Below are 20,246 nucleotides of genomic sequence, written 5' to 3'. Positions count from 1 at the left end.
TGAACAAGGACCCCAGTCTGACAGCTGGGAAACCAGCATAGGACTGACCCAGAGCCCCTGTACGTGGGTGTTAGGAAGACTGGGCATCTATGGAGCCTATGGTAGTGGATCAGTATTTATCCCTAGTATATGAATGGACTTTGGGAGTCCATTCCACATAGAGGGATATTCTTTCAGCCTAGACACATGAGGGAGGGCCTAGGCCCTGCTCCAAATGATATGACAGACTTTGAATATCCTCCATGGAAGTTCTCACCCTCCCTGGGGAGCAGAAAGAGGATGGGCTGGGGGTTGGGAGGGGGACAGGGGAGAAAGGGAGGGTAAGGGAACTGGGATTGACATGTAAAACAAGCTTATTTCAAATTTAAATATAAAAAAAAGAGACTCAAGGTAAACTCTAAGTTTTGAACAAATAAAAGAACAAAATAAAATTAGCTATTCTAATAAAAAAAGATCTCTAGGCATCTAGATCTAGAATCATCATCTACAAGAGCATCAAGACTTTAAAAGGGGGAAGGGGGACAGAATGACAGACTTTATCAAATTCAATATGTAAAAGTTAGAATCTGGTAGGATGGAGCCATATTTTCTTGTTCTTTTATTAAACACTGACCTGTAAACTGTACTGAAATAATGGAAACTTACAAGTTTGAGGTCCATGTGCTGATCTATGGCTTACTTGAATTAACAGTAATGTCTAACAGAAAGACTTCACTGTACAAATCCTATGTGTCTTATGTCTAAGATGGCCATAACTTGTTCTACCTATATAGCTGAGCAAAATGACAATTTCTTTGGGATTGTTTAGATTGTGATAAGAAAGGGGTTTAGACACAGGCTGTGTAGAACATTGTCATTTTAAAAAGCAGGGCTTTTGAAAACAATGATCAGAAAGTAGAGGAGGGGTTAGGAAAGGCCTGGAAAGTGAGGAGACTAGAAAGGAGAAGGTTTACACGTGAATTGTTCATAGGTATACCTGTAGGAACATGTGAACTCCAGCTGGCAGTGCTGTTTTGGGAGGTACTAGAACATTAAGGGGAGTCTTCTCTGGAGGAAGTAGGTCACTTAAGATTTTTAAATCCTGGATTTCAATTTTCATCTATTTTCCTCAGGACTACAGGGGCAAGGCGAGCAGCTGCCTAATTCTTCCTGCAGTGTCTTCTGTACACTGTGACGGATGAAGTGTCTTAGATTCTCAAAGTCTGACTTGACTTCATGATGCGTAGTTGAGATAAAACAGTAACAACAAGCGAGGCAACTATGTTAGTTCCTTTTCATGTCACAGTGTCAAAATACCTGACCAAAGCACCTTAAGGAAGGAAGGGATTACTTTGGCTCACAGTTCAAGGATATTGTTCATTAGTATCGGGGACTCCTGGTGGCAGCTTGTCCCATTGCATCCACAGCCAGGAAGCAGAGCAAGATGATTGCTGTTGCTCAGCTCCCCTTTCCTTCCTTTATTAGACCCTGGTAATCCACAGCATAGTGCCTCTGATGCTCAGGGTGGGTCTTCTCACCTCCATTAACCCAGTTTAGAAAGTCCCTCAAGGACAAGCCCTTAGGTTTGTTTCCATGGTGATTCTAAATCCCATGAAGTTGTCAATCAAGACTGATGGTCAGGATGATCAGGATGACTGCGCCAGGACATTAAAAGTACAAAAGCTCCATTTTGTCACATTGAAGTGGCTAGTCAGGTTCTTGTCTGTCCTCCCTTGCAAGAGTGGGCAGATAACAAAAGGAAAATAAGGGTAGCTTTGATTTTGTTGCACTAATGTCCTTGTGCCCACAGATCATTAGGTGTAACATGATAAATAAAAGACCCAGAGATTGATATTGGGGTTCAAGCTTCAAGCTGAAGATCAGAGAAGCAAAGCAGCCAAGCTTACCTCTACCTTGGGCTGACAGGGCTCATCCTATCTCTGTGAGCTCTCACCAAGCCTCAGACTGCTATGCTCTCCTCTGCATGGCTGGAGAATAATCCTGGGAATGACCACTGACAACCCTGTTCTATATTTCATACCTCACTAGTGCTGAGATTAAAGGTATGCGCTCTGTTATTTTTTTAAACTAATTTAATCTCGTGTAGCCCTGGGTAGCTGTGAATTCAGAGAGATCCATCTGCCTTTGTCTCCTGAGTCTTGGGATTAAAGGTGTGTGCTTGACTTATTTGGCTAACTAGTATGGCTGCTTTGCTATTTTGATCTCTAGTGTTTTCCATCCAGGAGGCTTACAGTAGATATTAACGACCTGGTGACGTTTGCTCTCTGTAGAGTCAAACTCCCTCCTACCCCTATCTCCACAAGAATGTTTATACCAGGCTCTCCCTTCCTAGACCTTTATCTTTAACTTTTTTTCCCCCCCTCAGTCAATAGAACCCATTCTTAGGGGGAGATGTTACATGTGCTGTGTAGCACAAATGACCTCTATGCTATCTTTATGACCAAGACCACACCAAATTAGGCCCTTATGCTAATTAATGTAGCCCATCTCTACAACCTAACTTCTTAGAAGAAATGCCTTGTACTTTGAATTAAGTTTCGAAGTAATTATGCCTCCTTGCACACCAGGGATTGTACTACAGCATGAAACCTTTTTACAAATTGTACAGTTTAAATTTAAATATGTTTATAATAAACTGCCTGTTATCAGACTTTCTAGAAGTTGGTAGACTGAGTTTACCTTCTTGCCTCTCACAGTTCATTCCCCTACCTAATGTGACACTTGCAGGGACCCCCACATTATTTGTCATGTAAAAGTAACAATTTGTACAGAAAATAAGAGTTCTGAGACCTTTGGTGGCAACAGGATGCTATCCAAGGTGTTGTAAGTGTTCCAGTTCTAATCCCCCAGGAAGCTTTGAGGTGCTGATACCAGAGCGTGAAGTGTTACAGCCCTATGATTTTGAAGGGCTTCAGGGTACTAGTTGAGAGCAGACCCTTGCATAACAAGCCTGCAGGTCATAGCACAGGTCACTGACAGAAATACCAGCAGCTGGGTTCCTGCCACCAACAGGTCTCAAAGGCTGCAGTCACTGATCTCTGGTGGCTGAGTCAAGAATTAGCCCTCTGCCTGCACCCATTGACTGAATCCTACAGTCATAGGAAAACTTTAGTCATAGGAAGCCTTTGAAGAGTCCCTTTCTGGTAAACTTCCTACCCAGGGCAGAAGTGGGTATTCACAGAGTGTAGACCATGATTGACTAGATGTGGGTGTGCAGACAAGGTTAGAAATGGGGCCAATCAGTGAAGAATTTCCAGAAAGTTGGCATTATGCTTGTTGGTGGCAGCAGGTCAGCTGCTGCTTGTGCAGCTTGGTCCTGCTCAGAACTCTGGCTGTCAAAAGCTCAGCCCTCAGGCAGCTTCTTTGACATCTGTGCTTCAGTTTTCTACCAGGGAGCTCTGAAGAGGACCATTTCTTGGAAGCGTATTTGGGGAGAAGCTTCATATTGGGGCCTCTCTGACCCCCTCTCCACAAGATCATTCTTATCTTCCCTGTGAGAATTTTATAAGCAAGCTGACATGCCATCCAGTTCTAAGGACACAACCATGTGCAGTGTAGCATCCATGAAGACACTGAATCTTCATGGCATCAGTAGCCCCTAATGAAGGTACATGTATCTGATCCCATCATTGTTTGATGACATTTTGTTTCCTCATGTATGGCTTCTTTGCTTATTCCTTTGCTTATTTACTTGTCAATCATTGCATTTCTTGAACATTGCAACACGTTCTCTGGGCCAGACATAATGCTGAACATTAAAATCTTGCTCTATTTAACAGAGATATCAGTCCTACAAATGCATGCTTTAATTTCCGTCTTTTCAAAGAAAAAAAAATCTGAAACACAGGAGAGTTAATAATCCAAGATCTCAAAATTAGAAAATAGAAGAATCAAGATTCAAAGCCAGGTGTGATTCATTTTAAAATGCCAAATCTGTTCATTAAGAAAAAACATTATTTTTCTTTTCCAGAATCTAAACTCAGATCATGTTCGTTTAAAGTGATTATGAAGCATGATACAGTATCACACAATCTGTATACAGGGTGAAAAGGACAGAAAGAAAAGGAATAAAAAGATAAGAAAGCAATAATAATAAATCCAAGGACATGGCTGTCTTGGTTAGGATTTCATGACCAAAGCAATTCTTATAAAGGAAAGCATTTAATTGGGACTGGTTTGCTTACATTTCAGAGTCTATTTCATTATTTTCAGGGTAGGAAGCAAGACAGCATGCAGAAGTTGCTGAGATTTCTTACATACTGACAAGTAGGCAACAGGGAGTAGGCTCAGACACAGGGTGTGGCTTGAATTCATATGAGACCTCAAAGCCTGCATCCATAGTGACATACTTCCTCCAAAAAGTCATACTTCCTTCAATAATACCATATTTCCTAATAGTGCCACTCTCCTCGGGGAACATTTTTTTTCAAACCAACACACTAACTAAAGGACTTGGTATCCCTGCTCCAAGGTTCCAAGGACCTCAGGGATCTTGTTTTGCTTATTTCCTATGAAGGATTATAATTCACCAAGAGATAAAACTGATCAAACTAATTTATTGGCCAGCTACTTCAATGTGAATTGGTAAAGGTTTGAATGGCATGTCTGTGTGGTGCTCCCACTGTGTGATTTCATGTGATAGTGAAAATACATAATCTAACGTGGTAGTTCGAATGAGAATAATCCCAATAGGCTCAGATATTTGAATGCTTGGTTCCTAATTGCTGGAATTAATTTGAAAGGATGTGTGTTGAAGGAGGTGTGTCACTTGGGGTAGGATTTGAGGTTTCAAAAGACTTTTGCCATTCCCACAGTGGCTCTGCCTCCTACTTTGAGATCAAGATGTGAGCAGTTATTTGTACTTGCCGCCATCTCTTTACTCCAGCATCATGGACTCTAACCTTCTGGAACCCTGAGCTCAATTAAATGCTTTATAAGTAGCTTTGCTCATTGTATTTTGTTACATCAATAAAAAAGTAACTAATACACCTACACTTGCCTGCAGCAACAACATGGATTCCTTCTTGAAATAGGTCATTGTTTGAACAAGTAAACAATAGAATGGTAACTATAATGGTTATCTATTTTACAAATCTTCACTCTCCTTCATCAAACAGTATACTGCTTCATCCTAAATAGATTTGTGATGAAAAGCCACAAGGAAGGGGAAATAAGTAAACTGTTTCCTGTTGAAGCTGAGGATCTGAGTTAGGAACCCCAGCATGTTCACAAAAAACAGGATATAGAAGACCACATCTATAATCTCAGTGTTGGGGAGATAGTCACAGGAAGATGCTTGTGGTTTGTTGGGCAGCTAGTTTAGCTGAATCAATGAGCTCCAGGTTCAGTGAGAGACCTTGTCTCAAAAAATAATAAGAGAGGAATAAAGACATACCATTTCAGCCTCTGGCCTCCCCACTGACACACACACACACACACACACACACACACACACAAAACAAACAACAATAAACATTTTTTAGAACCACAAGGGACAATTATGGAAGGAGTAAACAAAAGTTTCACAGTTTTTTCTTGTGTCACAGAGGAGACCAAATGGTACAAGAAAGGGACACATGGGTAGATGGGACATCATTGATTAAAAGCCTTAAGTTAAAAGTTCAGCTTGTAACTGTTCAAACTTGAGTCTCATAAGTGATTTGTGTTAAATAAATTCTTACAAATTTATTTTCAGCAAATTTATTAATCAGCAGCAGAGTGGCAGTGAAACCTCATTGACTACCACTCCCCCTTTTAAACTACCTTGGGTATTTCAAATTACTACTAATAAATATTTCTCTTTCTTTCTCCACGAGCTTGTCAATCATGGTGTCTCAATGGAAGATTTTATTTTGAACCTTATAATTAATATGGATGAGGACACTAGAAGTAATTTTGTATGTCAACTATAAGAAGAGAAACTATAAGGACATATGGTGTGTGTGTGTTACCATATTTCCTTCCTCCAGATGAAGTAAAATTATTAGAAACTATATTGAGTTCTGTGTGATGTTTTTCTGTTGGGGCGACTAAAGAATTGTGGGAAAGAACTGGTCCAATTGTTATCCTGAACAATCAGATATGCTAATGAGAATCACATAACCAGGGAGTGGGAAGTGGAGACTTCCTTTCAAACCCACATGCCTTCAGCTGGAGGAACAGTTGCATCACAGCTTTAATGGAGGTTATACCCTACATAGGAAACTATGATGTACAGTTTAGAACTGTTGTGGGTCAAATAGCAAAGCCCCACTTCAGTTGGCTACCTTTGATCCTAGTGGAAATGTTTTCTCAGAAGCTAGTATCCTGCAAAATTACTATGGACTCTTGCCTACAGTGAAATCAGACTCCAGTCTTTTGCATAAAAAAAAATACATTTTGCAATAAATTCAAATCACAAAATCATTTCACTGTTTTGTTTTTGGAATATCTGCCAAGAAAATAGGGCCAACTGCACTAATGTATTTTCCATGTTGGAATCTCCATTATTTAAGCTGCACATAACTTGTGAGATGATAACGTCCCAGGGATGAGAGAGCAGCACTATGCTTTCTTTATACGCTCCGGAAGGCACTGAACGAGTCTCGCCGGGTAAGCACCATAGCTTCTTTCCCTTACGCCTCAAGCAAGTCTTTGGGACGCTACACATCACAACACAGCTTTTCTTCATTCATTTTAATGCGTAGCAAGGAGTTTGGAATTTCTTAGGTTCAGAAACTGATGCAGTCTGACTCTGACCTTTCTCAGTGTGTTGAATGCCCTCCAGCCCTCTGCACTGGAGTGTGGCGAGCAGAGCTGGATTCTCATCAATCTCGCCGAGGAAGGCAATACATCTGATCTACTGAATAGTTGCGAGCCACTGCTTCAATAATTCAAAATATGTAGTTGCAGTCCATTTGCAGCAAGAGCAGCTGCATCAGTGTCTAGAATCTGGGACGTTGAATATGCATTCAAGATCTGATCCTTGTCTTCCACATCACCAATATCCAATTTCCTTATGCCCTTGCCTTAATCTTTAATTTACAAGAAGGTTGGAGAATTTTAGCAAATGTTCTGCAGCACAAAAAAGAAAAGTTTTATCTAGAGATACTGTGACCTTCCTCTCTACTTCAACATTGGAGGCGTTTGCTCTTAGCTGTTTGTTAGCAGAAGTGTTTGAAATCCTGCGCTGAGGCCAGTGATATTTCTAACAATTTCATTCACAAGGTAACCATTGTAGCACTTCCCACAGCAAAATTTTCCAGGACTTAAAAGGCATCTCTTGAAGAGAACAAGAAAGACATAATTTTCAAACTGCAAGACTTTTGAATTCAAACATTTGTTTTTGCTTGTGTGTGTGTGTGTGTATGTGTGTTTGTCTCGGTGTGTGTATGTGCACACATGTGAGGGTGCCTGCACAGGTAAGAAGAATGCTTTAGCAGGCTCTACTGGAGCTGGAGTTACAGGTGGCTATGAGATGGCTGATGTGGGTGCTGGGAAGTGAACTTGCGTCCTCTACAATAGCAGCAAGTGCTCTTAGGTGCTGAGCAATCTCCCCAGCCCCTCTTAATTTCAGGAGTTAAAAAGAGAAAGATAAGAACTTCAAATTCCAAAGAGTTTAATTATTAATATAAATGATTACAAATAACAAAAACAGCTAATTAGAGTAAAAATTCTGATCTTTGGCTTTAGCCTCCCTAAATGAAACTCAATTTCTAGGGTGTGTGTCTACTGCTCCGAGTTTAATCTCCAATAAAGCCTCCAATATTAACTTCAAATCTTCTTACTCCATCCTTTTGTTTCCAAAGCAATTTCCAGGCCCTAATTTCCCCCATGAGTTATTTTTATCCTGTTAGGTTTAGAAACATTGTTTCTAGAACACAATAAGGGCAATAGACTGTGAGTGTGCTACATGAAAAAGAAGCTGCCCAGCTGTTTTCAACATAATTGTGCCATTTCCATTCTCTTCTTGTAGTCAAGAGACCTAGCAGTGGCAGAGACATCACTTAGAATTTCAGGTTCTTCATAGCTCTGTTTTGTTATGGATTTCAATACTAGTCTTTATGCTTAGTTTCTATTTAGGATTAGTGTGGCTATGCATACAGACTTGAGCTTGCTGATGGTAAAAGTAAATTTACCCTTCAGCTAGATCGTGTGTGTGTGTGTGTGTGTGTGTGTGTGTGTGTGCATATGTGTATGTGTCTGCTCTGTATGAATGTATACATACATGTTCATGTGTGCATATGTCCATTCATATACATATTTGTGGGTGTTTGTGGAAACTGTGTCCTCCTTAGACACTCTTCACCTTACTATTCTTTTTTATTTTAATACAGACTCTTCCTTTGTTACTCTGGCTAACCTAGAAGTAGACACATGGCCAGGCTGGCTTCCAAGTCAGAGGATGGTTTCTTCTAGTTCCATCCATTTACCTGCAAATTTCAAGATGTCATTATTATTATTATTATTATCACTGAGTACTACTCCATTCTGTAAATGTACCATATTTTATTTATCCATTCTTTGTTTGAGGGACATCTAGGTTGCTTCCAGGTTCTGGCTATTACAAATAATGCTGCTATGAACATAGTTGAACAGGTAGATGTCCTTGTGGTATGAATGTGCATCTTAGGTATATGCCTAAGAGTGGAATTGCTGGATTTTGAGGTAGATTGATTCCTCTTTTCCCGAGAAACTGTCATACTGATTTCCAAAGTGGCTGTACAACTTTGCATTCCCACCAGCAGTGGAGAAGTGTTCCCCTTTCTCTACATCCTCTCTAGCATAGGCAGTCATTAGTGTTTTTGACTTTAGCCACTCTGACAGGTGTAGGATGGTATCTCAGAGTTGTTTTGATTTGCATTTTCCTCATGACTAACGATGTTGAGCAATTCCTTAGGTGCCTTTTGGCTATTTGAGATTCCTTTATTGAGAATTCTTTATTTCGACCTGTACCCCATTTTTAAAATTGGATTATTTGATGTTTTGGTGACTAGCTTGTTGAGTTCTTTATTATTTCAAAGATTAACCCCTTATCAGATGTCGGGTAGGTGAAGATCTTTTCCCATTCTGTAGGCTGCCATTTTGTCTTGTTGACTGTGTCCTTTGCCCAGAAGCTTCTGAGTTTCAGGAGTTCCCATTTATTACTTGTCAATCTCAGTGTCTGTGCTACTGGTGTTATGTTCAGGAAGTTGTAAGCTGCCTAATGTGAGTGGCGGTATCCAGACTCTGGTTCTCTGGAAGAACAGCAAATACTTTTAACCTCTGAACTATCTCCCCAGCCCCACATTTAAAGATTTTTTTAAAGTAACATTTTTAGTTAAAAAATTTAAAATAAATTATAAATTATATGGGAATATATTTGTAATTTTTTCCAAAGAACAATGCAGTTTGAAAAATCTTTAAGATACATAGTGGCAATGTTAGAGTAAAACATTAAGAAATGATTAAGTTAGCTATTCTGTGACAAAAGCCACAGTCCTAACTGTATATGATAAATAAAAACTTTTTTATATATTAATATTAGTAACAATCATTCCTATAGTACTTGGCACGATGTCTCCCATGGAGACAGTCACAGTTTCTGAAATAAGATATCATACTGTCAGTTTCAGATAAGCACTTTACACCCAACACAGTATTACAATCATGAATTTAATCACTGGGTGAGTGACATCATCTCCCTGTTCAACATTAAAGCTTTATTTTATTGTCATTGACCCTCGTTCAAACATTAGTATAACTATAATTATCTTCTTTTTAGACTACATGGGCTGGTGTGACCATTTATATATGTAGTGTTTTGGGACGTAATCACACCACTCAGCTTCTTTTTGTGATAAAGTTAGTGGGGATGGTGTCTTACATGATAAAACCCGAGAACAGAAGTTTGCTGCCAAGCCTTATGACCTGAGTTCAATCCCTGGAACCCACATGATCGAAGGAAGGAAATAATTATCTCTTGCAAGTTGTCCTCCCTCCCTCCCTCCCCTCCTCTCTCTCACACACACACCTATTAGGAAATAGATGTAAAAATACACTTCAGTGTTTATAAAAACACTATACTCTTTTGTGACATGACTGGCTACAAAGCACGGTCCTTTGCATTTTCTGTACTTATCATGTACTTACCTTGGGTCTAGAGGGAATTCGTGCTAGTTAAGAGAAAGTAAAACATTTTGCCTTATAATGTGAATGACCCAGAATTCACTGCTGCCCAAGGCTGATATTTAATTTACATAACAGACACTCTGACAGTCTCTCAACATTTTCAGGAGAGAATTTCCTAGAAAATACAAAAGCTTCCCACTCAGAGCACTTGGTATGCATTGTCTGAACTGACTATAAAAAATAAACAAAATAAAAGCAATCCTCATGATTTATAGTCGGCTAAAAGTGCACAACACAGGAGACATTGTTTTGTGATTGTGCATGAATGCTAAGATACCTGAAGGACAACACTGTGATGTAGATGGAACTGAGCTTAGAGGAGATCTTTATTCTGATTCCACTGCTATACTGTGCAATTGTGAAATATGGCACTAGAAAAATGGATTCCTATTAATTCTCATTAAAAAGCAATTGATAGGGAGAAGGTTTATGTTATGGCTCAGGAGGTGATTTGAGATAATTCATGGATTTCAATCATCCCATACGCTCTCTGCTATTATAGAAAATTATCTCTAACATTATCTACATGTACATTATATTTGTTTCTTTGACAGTTAATTTAACCAATAGCAGAGGTGCATTTAACTTATTATCCCTATTATAGTGAAGAATGTGAGAGAAAAGGAAAGGAGAAGGAGGGGAGGGAGCTAATAGTTACTGAATACTTACCATAAAAGGCAACTTTGCACCTCATAAATCAGGCCACCCTCACAGGAGCCTTGAGGGGTGGTGTTTTTATCACACATCTTTACATAAAGTAACTCAAAGTCCTGATGATGCTGTGGTATAGATCTGAGATGTTCCCTTAAGACCTGCAGGTTGAAGGCTTGGTGCTATTGGGAAGTTGTGGGGCCTTTATGAGGCCAGGTTTAATGAAGCATCTAGGTTTCCAGGAGTAGATTCTAGCAGGGAGCTGTGGGAACCTGGTCTCTGTCTCTCTTTCTTGTTCTGCTTTAGCTGCTTCTCACAGGCTTCCGTCACGATGGTCAGGTGCATTACAGGCACAAAACAAAGAGTCTTCCAATGTGTGAATCAGATAAACCTTTCCTCCTTAAAAAGCGAATTGTTTAGGGTCTTTGTTACAGTAAGGGAAAGCCAGGACACTGTGGCTGGGCTTATTCTTCAGTTCTTCAGAACCCTGCCTGCCCTTAGACTCTAAGGCGTAGAGGAACCCCCGAGTGTAGCAAGCTTTCTTGTTAGACTATCTTTGGATCACCAGCTCCCAAATAATGACTCAGAGATTTACTATTAATTATGAAATTTTGGCCTTTGCTTAGATTTGTTTTCAACTCGCTCTTACAACTTAATTAACCCATATTTTAAAATCTACATTCTGCTGTGTGGTACTTGTTACCTTATCTCCATACTACACATCCTGATCCCCGAGTCTGCTGGTGAAATCTCCAGTGCCTCGATTTCTCCTCCTCTTCCTCTCTCTCCCAGGATATCCTGCCTATTCTCTTCTGCTTAACTATTGGTCATTCAACTCTTTATTAAACCAATCACTGCAACACATCTTCAGGCAATGTTCAAATATTCTGCAATACCCAAGCTTGGTCAAGGTGCTCCATGCCCTGTTGAAATCTTAATAATTATATTCCTTTTATGTGTATGGATGTTTTGCCTGCATGTATGTCTGTGAAGTGCCTGAAGAGGCGAAAAAAGGCTTCCAATTCCCCGGAACTGGTGTTACATACCATTGATTGCTTGCAAGCCACCATGTGGGTGCTGGGAATTGAACCCAGTTCTAAATTAAAATTTGAATGGGTAACTGTGTCTCCAAAGTTTAAGGCCAGAAATAAACACCTATTTTGTTTTTCTCCATCTACAATGCCAAATAGAAGTTCTTTCTCTATTTGACACAGAGGCCAACAGTCTGAGGGAAGGGGGCGGGGAAAGAGAAAAAGGTCCTTTATAGCCACACACAGTTTTTCCTCTTTGGATTTCAAAGCCACATACCCTTATTGAAATCAGAGCCCTGTCTTTTACAGGTCCTGTTTTCTGAGAAAGCTGGGAAATTCTGAGTTTCTTTGTTTGTTCTTCCTTCATGCCCTCTACCACATGTTAAAGAATTCTTCCAAATGTTCTATAGTTTTACAAAGAGGATTGGGGGTCCAAACAGTTTGCCCCATCTCTTTATCCTTCTACTTATGTCTGAATGTCTCAGTATCCTAGAGTCCTAGGGTGTCTGCACCACTGGTATATTTTTTAATCAGTTTCTGTGAAGGCTCATGCCCTTTCCATTACACAAGGACATATCTCCCAATCAAAGGTTATCTGTGAATCTCTGGGTAAAGAGGCAAGGCTTTCTATGATAGATCTTTGCCTCCAGGCTTTTCAAATCACGCCTTAAGTCATTTAGGTCACAGGCTACAAACATGAAATAAAATACTAGTCAAAACCTCGACTATAATACTAGTCCTAACTCAGGCCTTCAGCACAAGAACAGCAAGTATGTGCAATCAACACACATCCTTTCCTTGGTTTGTCCTCATTAAGTACCAACTATGCACCAGGCACTGTGATGGTAATACCAATAAAAAAGGAATGAACCAGCCCCTGCCTTGAGACACAGAGGGCAGATAGGTTATGGGTTAAATACTGTATGAGAACATGGAGAAAAGGATGATCAAGTACACCCAGTGGAAAGTAGAACTTCCGTGAGTAGACTGGAGCAGGTATTAAAGGACTAAGCAGAGTCTGCCCAACCACAGGAGTAGGAGCCCTCCCTGTGGGTAGGTGCTTGCTCTCTCATCTGTAGCCATTTGTGTGGGATCTTAGGGAAAATGAGAGAAGTTTGTATTTTTATGGGTCTGATTAGCTTGAGTCATTTTTGCAATCAGTGCATTTGATCACAGTGCCTGGCACTCAATCAGATCCTTCAGATTAGTACCATGACTAGAATTGGTATGACTGGGTATCACCATGGCTTGAGAAAAGGTATCTGACTATGGCTGTGCATTATCTTTATAAACAAGACAAAGCTGCCCATGCTATCACACACTTGCAATCCCAGCACCAGGGAAGCTGAGAAAGGAGGTTTGCAAACTTGAAGCCAACCTTGCCTATATAGGTAGATCCTCCCTCAATTAATTCCAATCAAGACCATACAAACAAAACCCAAGAGACAGCTTACCTGAACAAGGAAGAGCTAAGGGGCCACCAGACTGATAGCTGGGAAGCCAGCATGGGACTGACTCAGACTCCCTGAATATGGGTCTCAGCCAGAAGGACTGAGCAGTCTAAGGGACCTCAGACAGTGGAGTCAGGATGTATCCCTGGTGCACAAACGGACCTTGAGAACACATCCCCCATGGAGGGATAACTGCCTTAACCTAGAGACAGAAGAGAAGCCCTAGTCCCTACTTCACATGACCTGTCAGAGCTACATGACTCCAACTGGATGGCATTCCCCTACAATGGAACTGGGGTGGGGGGATGGGAGGGGAGGGTGGTTAGGGTGCATGTGAGAGGGCAGAGAGGGTAAAATGGAGGGAGGGAGGGAGAGGTAACTGGGATCGACCTGTAAAATAATAAATTAAAAAAAAAATGCTTTGACTCCAAAATTTAAGTTGACTGTTACTGGGGACAAGTTACTGGGGAAAAGGATTTCTATTTTTGTTTCCACAGAAAATGAAAAGATGTGGATTCCTTCTAGACTAATGTGGTTTGATCAAGCCAGACTGCCTGAAACAGAGTACCAGGTGATCCTACATTCAAAACAGCTGGACAAAGCAGCCTTACAGACTACAGCCAGGATTTCTGCATCTTCTTAGAATCCCCCATGACAGCACTCCTTACCAGCAGGAAGTAGTTTGGAAAGAACCACGCCCAAATTCCCAAATATTGTGTATGTTTGTTTTCATTTAAATGGACTTGGTTTATATATATATATATATATATATTACTTGGACTAAAGGAAAACAAAACAAAACAAAACAAAACAAACCCAAAGAGTAGTTTGACAAGATCCCTATAATGCAAACTACCCTGTGAGTCTAGTCATGGACTTGTTACAAGATTCATGCACTGGAGACAAAGGACTTCGGCAAGCAATGCACAGCAACTGGGATGAGCTCCATGTTCCTATTCGTTTTTTTCTGCTGCAGCCGGGGAGAGCCATGTTGATTCATAAGTGGGATTGTGGAGCTCAGGTGAATTGAATCCTTTTACTAGAATGAACACAAACCTGCCAGTCCTTTCCCAGGAGGTTAGAGTTATCTTTATTACAGTGGATAGTTGAGCAAACCTGGTCTTTATCCTATTGGGAGATACAATCAGTTCCAATGCTTTTTACCTTATAGCAATGCCTAAAATTACAGTCCAGAACAATGACAGTCACAGTATGTTCTGGTGTCCTGAATCAGTACATTGGTCTTCCTTAGAAAATGGAAATGGTCTTTTGACAGAAATAATTGTATTGTTTTAAAGACACAGGCTATATTCAATTTTTTGAAATTTAAGTTCGAACATTCAAAGCAAACAGGGATCCCAGCACTGACAGTGGGGGTGGGGGAGGATGCTGGTTCCCACCCCTAACCAAGAAACTATTTGCAATTGATGCATTATGGGAAAGGGGAAAATCAGTTTTTCCAATGCAGTGTCACTGGGTATATCACCACTTTCCAGAACAGGTCCCACTCCTAGGAGTAGTTGACCAACACAAAACAAATTCCATTCCATGCTGGATTTTGTTGTTGTTGTTTGTTTTGTTTTCATTTTATTGGGTTGCTCATTTTCTAATTTTTGTTTTGCGAAGGATCTGGGAGGAGAGTGGGAAAGGAAGAGAAAAACATAATAAAAATATATTGCATGAAAAATCTTAATAAAAGAATACTTAATGAAGTTTTTACTATTATTAGTGTATAAGTGTATGATGGTTGAGGGTATACTGTGACACATGTGTGAAGATCAGAGGAGAACCTTTGTGGACTTGATTTTCTTTCTCTATTTTTATATGAGTTCTAGGATCAAACTCACCTGCGGGGCCACCTTTCTGGGATTATGTTTATCTTGTTATCTTACCTCAAGATTTTTATTTAAAACAAAAACACATAGGGCTAAAGAAATGACTCCTCAGTTAAGAGCACACAGGGTTTTTTCATAGATATAGGTACCATTATCAGTACCGATGTCCCTGTCTCACAACTGCCTGTAACTCCAGTTCCAGGGGATCTAACGCCCTTGTCTGGCCTCCATGAGCACTGCATGCAGGCCACAGAGCAAAGTCCTCCATTCTACACTCTTCTGTTAGGTCCACAACATATGGTGGTGTTCTTGTCTGCACCTCACAGGCACCCCTGGAAATAATACGGATGTAGGTGCCCTATACTCTAGTCAAGTGGACTTGCAATCCATCATGAGAATACTCAAAAAAAGCAAAATATTTTTAATTAGTCTTTCCATTATGACCATTAAGAAACAATTGTGAATTCCCACAAAACCCTAGTGTGTGTGTGTGTGTGTGCGCACATATGGATATATAAGCTGATTTTAAATTTAATTTGAAATGCAAATTGCCAATAGCAATGATAATTATGAAAAAGAGCAAAGTTAATGACCTTATACTATCAGATATGAAGATTTATTATAGTTATACCAATTAAAACAGTACAGGACTGGTACAAGAATAAAACAGACAGATGGAACAGAATGTAGAAGTCAGCAGAAGACTCATGTATGCATAGGCACTTTTGTTTTCCTGTAGTAAATATGCCTCTACAGCACACCAAGGAAAAGGTAATGATTTCAGTAAGAGGGGCTGAGGTAATTTATATTCATATAGATGAAAATGAATATAAACCTCTATCTTATGTCACATATGAATTTCAGATGGGTCCTAGGCTCAAGTGCTAGGAATAAAGAATCAAAGCCTGTGCTGGATGGATGGCTCAGCAGTTAAGAACTTGCTGTTCTTCTAGAGGATCTGAGCTGGATTCCTAGCAATCACACCAGGTGACTAGACTCACAACTGCCTCTAACCAGAAGATTCAACACCCTCTTATGGCTCTTTGGGTACTCCCACATAACACACACACACACACACACACACACACACACACACACACACACACACCTTCTTTAAAACAGAAGTTAAATATCCTAGAAGAAAATTTGGAGGAATGTCTTCACACCTTCACTGAAGGTATTGTTTTATTTAAAGAAAACAAAAAGTACTGGTCATAAAAAAGAGACTGACTGCTCTGACATTGAAATCCTTTACCTATTAAGACACGCTTGGTATAACAAATAGAAAGTCAACAGTGACGTGATACTTGCAGTACATGCATCTGAATAAAGAACAATCCACACCCAGAACAGATAATGACTTCCTATAATTCAAACATTGGAAGACAGATGACCCATCAGTACAACATGGGTGATCTACTTGAACAAGCATTTTATAAAACAGATGATACAAATAGATTACATGTATATGTATATATTGTATGCTATGTCAGTAGTTATTAGGGAGATGCAAACAAAAAACCCACGGGCTTGAGACATAGCTCAATTGAAGAGGATTTGCCTAGTGTACATGAAGGAGTAGATGTACAAGAAGTACAGAAACAAGACCTTTAACATATTAACAACTGAAACCCAAGTGTATATAATCTCACACCCACAAAAATAGATGAGCTAAGGACTGGTGACATAATGCTAAATACTGGTATGAATATGGGACAACTGGAACTTTCATACCATGCTAATGGAATAGTAAATTAACCAAGCTATTTGCAAAAGTTGACACTCTGTACTAACACTATTTATACACCTACCAAGCAACATGGCAAATTTTAATACCAAACATATACCTGGTAAATGAATTCACACATCTACCTAAAACACACCAAGAACATTCATACTGCTTTATTAACAAAGGGTAAAATATGGGAAAAATCAAAATCCCCATGGTAGTTAGATGGTGGTGTATTCATATAAAAAGAAACACTGTAACAATAAAAATTAATATACTATAGGTATAATAATATGGATTAATAGAGTAGATATTTGGTTAAACATAAAAGTCAGACACAAAAGACTTTTTATGAAACTTGGTATTAGATGAACAATATATACCACAGAAATATGACTAGGAAGGTAGACTGAGTTTTCAGGGGGAAATTGGCTGGACAAGGACGTAGGAGTTTTCTGTCATATTGGGAGTGGTTTACATCTTGGTTTAGATAATGGTCAGAATGCACACCTATTTCAAAGTTCAACCTGAATGCTTTATTTCACGTGCCTTAAACTCACAATTAGGAGAAGGAAGAATGACAGGATGGTGAGGTAGAGAGGGGCAGGAGGAGGGAGAACAAGAGAGAGAGGAGGAATGTGGAGAAGCATGGGAAGGGTGGAGACCAAAAAGAGAAGCAGTACTGGAAAAGATCATGTGAAAGTCATGGGTTTGAATGCAAAAGTTACATTTATGAAGATTGAGATATTTTTCATGGAATCAGGTCGTGTTCCTAGACTGACATCTATTTCAAAAAACTAAAATTTAATAAGGAGAAAATACCATTTTCTTCCTTTGAGTTAAAAAAAAAGAAAAGGTCATAGAATATGTTGTAACTTTTCTTAGCATATTACAGGGTGAATGGTTTATTTGAATGGCGGTGCTTAAATAACACAGATATGCAATTTTAATGCATTCTCTTTAGATGAATTTGTTTTTCCAGATGCTTAAGATTGTTTACTTTAAAATCATGTCTATTTATCCATGTTTATTTAGCTCTCCATATAATAATTTGTTGGCATTACATTAAATATTTGTACTAGAATATTTGAAAATGAACAGTGAAGTTTTTTTTCCCATGACGTGATGATTACAGGGCCACATGAAGGCTTGAAGCTCTTGCAATACAAGCCTGACACCCTGAGTTCAGTCCCCACAGTAGAAGGCAGGAACCACTTGAAAGTTGTCCTCTGCCCTCCATACACATGCCAAAGCATGTGTGTGCCCATCCACACACACCCACTCACACCAACACACCACACATACAATAAAAATAACTTTTTTTAAAAAAAGAAGCAAGTATTGCACATTGGTGTTTGTTTATTTGTTTGTTTGATGTGTATGCTTATGCCTGAGTTTTCTCTTTTCTCTGATCAGCCCTGCTGTTCTTGGAACACAATTCTGGCCCACCTCCATCTCCACCTTGCGTGAGGGCAGAGAGACAGTGGAACTCCTCAGTCACCTCCATAATCTGATAAGTCAATTCCTTCTGATAAATCAACTCAACTCCACACACATATTGGTCCCATTTCCCTAATACAAGGTGTGAGCGATTTCAGTAGAAATTAGGATTTGTAACAGGGGAGAATGGTAGAAATGTCACAAACACAAAACTTTCTGCTGTCATGACAAAAACCAGTCTGCCCATAACCAACAGAAAAGATGTGAAACTGAAACATTTTGAATATTAATTTGATATCCCACCCTGCTTAACTAAGTGTGACTTGAATAGTTCATGTTAATTGGATAATATCTATTTTTAATATAGTTAGAACTAAATGTAAATAATTCAAATATCATTCTTTAATACATATATATGTATATATGTATAGTTATCATTAAAATTCTCAAGAAAGGTATCATCATTAATGTTGCTAATATTTAAATGCATATAAAAGATGGTAAGGAAAAAATCCCAATAAAGTAATGCTAGTGTTGTGATTTAGTAGTATTCAAACATCATAAGAAAGTGTGCATCTCTGGAGAAACAGGATTATCTTTAGAGAAGTCTACATTTTTAGTGTCTATGTGATCAAGGAAATCAAATCAAGCACAAAGGATTGCTGAATGCTGCTTTATTATTTTCCATCTGTTTAATTTTAGGTAAAAAAGCCTTCAACTTTGGGATATCTAAGTCATTAGGTCATCTAAAGATAGAGATTGCAGCTTAATATATAAAGTATTTGTAAGTGGCTCAGCGAAAAAGAACATTAAAAATAAAAAATTTGGGGTAAGCAAGATGGCTCATTGGGTTAAGGCATTTGCCACTAAGCCTGAATTCAAACCCTGAGACTCAAATTTCAGGAGAGAACCAACTCCTGCAAATTATTTTATGTCCCCCACATGTCCACCATGGCATGCCTGGCCTCCCAATACATACATAAATACACATAATAAAAACATCAAATCATAAATTTCTTCAAGAACACTTAGCTTGGCCACAAGGGGAAACATAAACATGAGCATAGGTGTCCTACAGACTTGCTAAAGACTTTTTTCAGCAAAGACAGTTGGCTATGCTATTGTATCCTGAAATTCCTCATTTTTGATTCAGAACTTCAGAGTCATGGATTAGCTTCTCAAGCCAATGTTGAAAATGATTTTTGAAAATGCCGGGGGGGCACAGGCAGCTTAAAAGAATGATGGTCATGCTCTAAGCTTGGGGATGAGCTCAAGCCAAGACAAAAGGAGGATATTTACAGAATGAGGAGTACATAGGAGTCAAACAATGAGGTAATGCAGTGTGACACTGGAGCCAAGGTTGGAGGAAAATATAGATCAAGCATGATACATAAAGCCATATATGACAGAGGTATAAAGAAGTAGAAACTAAAAAGCCACACGTGCTGATATGCATTGGGTCATCCCCAAAACTGATTAGGAGGTGCATGCATAAGTACATCATCTAGGTCCAAAAGAAAGAAGGGTTTAAATAATTAAAAAGTTATAGCACACTTAAATTTTACATGTGTGTGTATGTTCAGGTGCATGTGTGGAGGCCAGGGTACAACCTGTGAGTTGGGCTTGGCAGTAGTATCTTTACCTGCTGAGTCAGATCACAAGCCCTTCATAAAAGTCCATAATATTAAAAAAAAAAAAACAATTGACAACAGCAACCCATAAAGACTTATTCACTGATAATGTGGACTAAGAATGGAAACCGGCTTTGAGAGTAAAAAGAAGGAAAATGTAAAAACAAGTGTGCCTTGTCCTAAAATCTTGCCAAAGTTTATTAAAACTATTGATATACACAATTTGAGCAGTCAGCACAGAGTAGCATTCACTCCTTTATTTGTGGGAGAATTTTGGAGACAGCTGGTATCTGCCGGAGACTGTGGGTGGCAGTTAAGTTCTATATATG

The sequence above is a fragment of the Phodopus roborovskii genome, unplaced genomic scaffold (assembly GCF_943737965.1).
Source record: "Phodopus roborovskii unplaced genomic scaffold, PHOROB, whole genome shotgun sequence".
Lineage (NCBI taxonomy): Eukaryota > Metazoa > Chordata > Mammalia > Rodentia > Cricetidae > Phodopus > Phodopus roborovskii.
This window is presented reverse-complemented; position numbering follows the sequence as displayed.